The sequence below is a fragment of the Delphinus delphis genome, chromosome 12 (genome assembly GCF_949987515.2).
Source record: "Delphinus delphis chromosome 12, mDelDel1.2, whole genome shotgun sequence".
Taxonomy (NCBI): Eukaryota; Metazoa; Chordata; class Mammalia; order Artiodactyla; family Delphinidae; genus Delphinus; species Delphinus delphis.
The window spans coordinates 26641771-26647770 of NC_082694.2; positions in this window are offsets into that span (position 1 = coordinate 26641771).

Genomic DNA, 6000 nt, shown 5'->3' on the forward strand with positions numbered 1-6000 from the left:
CTCTGCTCTCCTCGGTGCGGCTGGGCCTGCGGCGGCGGGTTAGAGCACAACCTGGCTCCACCCCTTCAAGAAGGGACCAATGATGGGGCTGATTTTCTCCTCAGCCGTAGGGGTTGCGTGGAGGTCGGACTAAGGAGAGAAAAAGCCCAGGCCAGAGAGAGAGGGAGCTAGACCCAGGGGTAGGTGGGGCGTTCTACCTCGAAAATGGGCTGGACGTGTCACTCCAGGACCCTGAGTGACAGGTTTGCAAAGGTCGCTCCAAAAACTCCAATTTGCATGTCTTGGCTATTGTAAACAGTGCTATGAACATTGGGGTGCATTATCTTTTCAAATTAGAGGGTTTTTCTGCATATATACCCAAGAGTGTGATTGCAGGATCATATGGTAGGTGTATTTTTAGTTTTTTAAGGAACCTCCATACTATTCTCTATAGTGGCTGCACCAACTTACATTCTAACCAACAGTGCAAGAGGGTTCCCTTTTCTCCAAACTCTCTCCAGCATTTATTGTTTGTAGATTTTTTGATGATGGCCATTCTGACTGGTGTGAGGTGATACCTCATTGTAGTTATTTGCATTTCTCTAATAATTAGTGGTGTTGAGCATCTTGTCACGTGCCTGTTGGCCATCTGTATGTCTTCTTTGGAGAAATGTCTGTTTAGGTCTTCTGCCCATTTTTTATTGGGTGTTTGTTTTCTTGATATTGAACTGTTTGTATATTTGGGAAATTAAGCCCTTGTTGCTTGCATTGTTAGCAAACATTTTCTCCCATTCCGTAGGTTGTCTCTTCATTTTGTTTATGGTTTCCTTCACTGTGCAAAAGTTTATAAGTATGATTAGACTTTAGTGGGGTCTTCAAGGAATCAAGTCATACTCCCCCATGTATGGAACAGTCCTTGGCACATTTTCCAATGAATGCTACTTCAGATGGATAAAACAACTTATAGAGAGACATAGAGAAATTTATTGTAGCTAGGAGCAATGGATGGTGCGGAGTTAGTAAGCATATTGTTGGAGGTGGTGTCAGTTACAATAGACCTTGTAACCAAAAGGAAACACAGTTTTTAAGTCAAGGGATGGCATGACCAAATATATTTTTTAAAGATATTTCCAACATAAGTGTCTAATCTGGAGATTAGAGATAAGAATATAAATTTGGACTATGTATGAAAGAAGACCTGTTGAGAAGCTATCCTTTATATTGAAACATAGGAAGTCTGTTGGACATTAGATTACAATACCTGGGACACCTGGGTTAAATATTTCTAGTTTTACAATGAGGAGCAGTTGAGGGGAGAAAAGTGGTTATGAGACTAGAACATAAGCAAGTAACTCCTTTCCTATTGGTTCTAACCTATCCTGAACCACTCATTGGTAAGCTGACCTTCTCTTCCCCAACCTGCAACTCAAACAAATAACTTGAGAGGAGTAAAGAAACAATAATCAAGACGGAAACAGGAGAAAGTGCTTGCCCATTTCTGGTTTGGTACTAGCATTATCTTTTCCTCTCCTGTGGGCTAATTCAGAGAAGAATTCTCATTCAAACAGATAGAGTTGAAGACCCAGACCAGATAACTGATGAGGACCATGAGGCTCCTATCCCTACTGGATTTTGTCAGAGGTACTATAGGAATCAACAGCAGGTAAATGAAAATGAGTATGAGTAGAGAAGGGGCAGATCCTCTTGGAATGTAGAAGTTTGAAAAAAGACTTAAAAGAGCTTTCTGAGGGCAGACTCTAACTTCCATGAAGGCAAGGACCATTGTTTGTGTGTCCACTATATCCCAGTCCTAGCACAGTGCCTGACACATAGTTTGCCCTCAACAGATATTTATTGAATAAAAGAGTGACTGACTTATACTAGGGGAGTGGCAAAGATGGTAGAGTAAGAAGACTCTGAGCTCACCTTCTCCCCTGGGCACATCAAGATTGCAACTATTGATGAGAAAAACCAGAAGACTAGTGGAAAAGATCTTCTACAACTAAAGATATAAAGAAGGAACCACAACAAGACATGTAGAAGGGGCGGAGATGCAGTATAGTCAAGACCCATATTCCTGAGTGGGTGACCCACAAACAGGAGGATAATTACAATAGCAGAGGTTCTCAGATCCTGCCCAAGTAGCAAGTGGTCCAAGCCCCGCATCAGGCTCACCAGCCCAGGGGTCCTGCGCTGGGAAGATGAGCCCCCAAAACATTTGGCCTTGAAGGCTAGCAGGGCTTACTTTCAGGAGAACCAGAGGGCTGTGGGAAATAGAGACTCTATTCTTAAATGATGCACACAAAATCTCACGTGCTCTGGGACCCAGGGCAGAAGCAGTAATTTGAAAGTATGTTGGGACTTTCCTGGTGGCACAGGGGTTAAGAATCCGCCTACCAATGCAGGGGACACAGGTTCGAGCCCTGGTCTAGGAAGATCCCACGTGCCATGGAACAGCTAAGCCCATGTACTGCAACTACTGGGCCTGCGCTCTAGAGCCTGCGTGCCACAACTACTGAAGTGCGCAGGCCTAGAACCCGTGCTCTGCAACAAAGAGTAGCCCCTGCTCGCTACAACTAAAGAAAGCCCACGCACAGCAATGAGGACCCAATGCAGCCAAATATTAATTAATTATTTTTAAAAAGAAAGTATCCTGAGTCAGACCCACCTGCTGATCTTGGAGAGCCTCCCTGAGATGCTGGAGGCAACTGGAGACATAGACACTGGCAGCAGCCATTTTGAGGAGCTCATTCTACCATGTGGACACTGGTGCTACCAAGTGCCATTTTGGAATCTGCCCTCCAATTTATTAGCACCAAGATCCTTCCCCAGCCACCAGCCTTTTGGCACCAGTACTAGGATGTGTCAGGCCAAGCAATTAGCCAGGTGGAGACACAGCCCCACCCACCAGCCTGCCTGCTGCCTTAAGACCCTTTGAGCCTGCAGCCACCCCTGGACACAGTTCTGTCCACTAGAGGGCCCAGGACCAGGCCCTGAACACGAGTGTGCCGGCACTAGCCCCAGAACCCCCCAAGGCCCTGCAGCCAGAGACCCTGAGACATGGCTCTGTCTATCAGTAGGCTGGCACTAGCCCGGTGGCCAGCCTCACCCACCAGTGGGTAGGCACCAACCCCAGGACCCCTTGGCCTTGGCCCTGCCCACCAGTGGGCTGATACCAATTCCAGGACCCAAAGGCCTGAACCCAGAGACCCCAGGACCTGGCTCCACCCACCACAGTGCAGGAACTCAGCCTCTCAGCCTGCCATATCAGGACCCAGCCCATGCACCAGTAGGCAGGCACCAGCCCCAGGACTCTGGACTCGAGCCCTGCCCATCAGCAGGCCAACACAAGCACTGGGACATCATGGGCTCTTTTGTCAGCCACTCCAGGATCCAGCCCTGCCCATGAGCAGCCCAACACCAGCTCTGGGACCCCCCCACCAACAGGCCCTGCAATCAGAGACCCAGGAACCTGGTTCCACCAACCAGTGACCCAGCACTAGACCTGGGACCCCCTGAGGCCCAGCCCCACCCACCAGCAGGCTGACACTAGATCCAGGAACCCCCCCTTCCAGCCCTGCAACCACCCACTCCAGAACCTGGCCTCACCCACCAGTGGCCGCCTATGCACAATTCAAGCCTGGCAACCAACTAGAGTGGGGGCCAGCCACACCCATCAGGATGCCCACAATAGTCTGCCCAACAGAAGGACCCATGCAGCACAAATAGGGGGCACACCAGAGCATAACTCTGGTGACCAGAGGGCAGTTGCTGCTGGGATGCATAGGAGGTCTCTACAAAAAGTCACTTCTCCAACGTTGGGAAATATAACCAACCTACCACATACACAGAAATAAAAACAGCAAACTAGGCAAAATGAGGTGACACAGGAATATGTTCCAAACAAAGGAACAAGATAAAACCCCAGAAGAAGAACTAAGTGAAGTGAAGACAGACAATCTACCCAATAAATAGTTCAAGGTAATGATCATAAAGATGTTCAAAGAACCCAGGAAAGGATTGGATGAACAGAATGAGAAGTTAAAAGTTTTAAACAAAGAGTTAGCAAATATGAAGAACAACCAAATATACATGAAGAATACAATAACTGAAATGAAAAATACACTAGAAGTAATCAACAGTAAATTCAATGATACAGAAGAATGGATCAGTGAGCTGGAAGACAGAGTAGAAGAAATCACTGAGGCTGAACAGAAAAAAAGAATAAAAATAAGTCAGGACAGTTTAAGAGACCTCTAAGACAACATCAAGGATAGTAACATTCACATTATAGGGGTCCCAGAAGGAGAAGAGAGAGAGAAAAGGGCAGATAACATATCCGAAGACCTAATAGTTGAATATTTCCCTTCCTGGGAAAGGAAACAGACATCTAGGTCCAGGAAGCACAAAGACTCCCAAACAGGATCAGCTCAAAGAGGATCACACCAAGAAGCATTGTAATTAAAATGGCAAAAATTAAAGATAAACAGAGAATATTAAAAGCAGCAAGGGAGGGATTTACCTTGTGGTCCAGTCATTAAGACTTTGTCTTCCAATGCAGGGGATGTGGGTTCAATCCCTGGTTCGGGAGCTAGATCCCAAGTGCCTTGGGGCCAAAAAACCAGAACATAGAAGCAATGTTGAGACAAATTCAATAAAGACTTTTAAAATGGTCCATATCAAAAAAAAATCTTAAAAAAAAAAAGCAGCAAGGGAAAAGCACCAAGTTACATATGAGGGAACTCCCATAAGGGTATCAGCTGATGACACTGTTTGCAGATGACATGATAATATACATAGAGAATCCTAAAGATACTACCAGAGAACTACTAGAGCTAATCAATGAATTTGGTAATAGCAGGGTACAAAATTAATGCACAGAAATCTCTTGCATTCCTATACACTAATGATGAAAAATCTGAAAGAGAAATTCAGGAAACACGCCCATTTACCACTGCAACAAAAAGAATAAAATACCTAGGAATAAACCTACCTAAGGAGACAAAAGACCTGTATGCAGAAAACGATAAGACACTGATGAAAGAAATTAAAGATGGTAAAAACAGATGGAGAGATATACCATGTTCTTGGATTGGAAGAATCAACATTGTGAAAATGACTATACTAGCCAAAGAATCTACAGACTCAATGCAACCCCTATCAAACTACCAAGGGCATTTTTCACAGAACTAGAACAAAAAATTTCACAATTTGTATGGAAACACAAAACACCCCGAATAGCCAAAGCAATCTTGAGAAAGAAAAACAGCTGGAGGAATCAGGCTCCCAGACTTCAGACTATACTACCAAGTTACAGTAATCAAGACAGTATGGTACTGGCACAAAAACAGAAATACAGATCAATGGTACAGGATAGAAAACCTGGAGATAAACCCACACACATATGGTCGCCTTATTTTTTTTTGTTTTGTTTTTCTGTTTTTTGTGTTTTTTTGCGGTACGCAGGTCTCTCACTGTTGTGGCCTCTCCCACTGCAGAGCACAGGCTCCAGACACACAGGCTCAGTGGCCATAGCTCACGGGCCCAGCCGCTACATGGCATGTGGGATCTTCCCAGACCGGGGCACGAACCTGTGTCCCCTGCATTGGCAGACGGACTCTCAACCACTGCACCACCAGGGAAGCCCTGGTAACCTTATTTTTGATAAAAGAGGCAAGAATATACAATGGAGAAAAGACAGCCTCTTCAATAAGTGGTGCTGGGAAAACTGGACAGCTACATATAAAAGAATGAAATTAGAACAGTCCGTAACACCATACACAAAAATAAACTCAAAATGGATTAAAGACTTAAATGTAAGGCCAGACACTATAAAACTCTTAGAGGAAAACATAGGCAGAACACTCTATGACATAAATCACAGCAAGATCCTTTTTGACCCACCTCCTAGAGAAATGGAAATAAAAATAAACAAATGGGACCTAATGAAACTTCAAAGCTTTTTCACAGCAAAGGAAACGATAAACAAGACGAAAAGACAACCCTCAGAATGGGAGAACA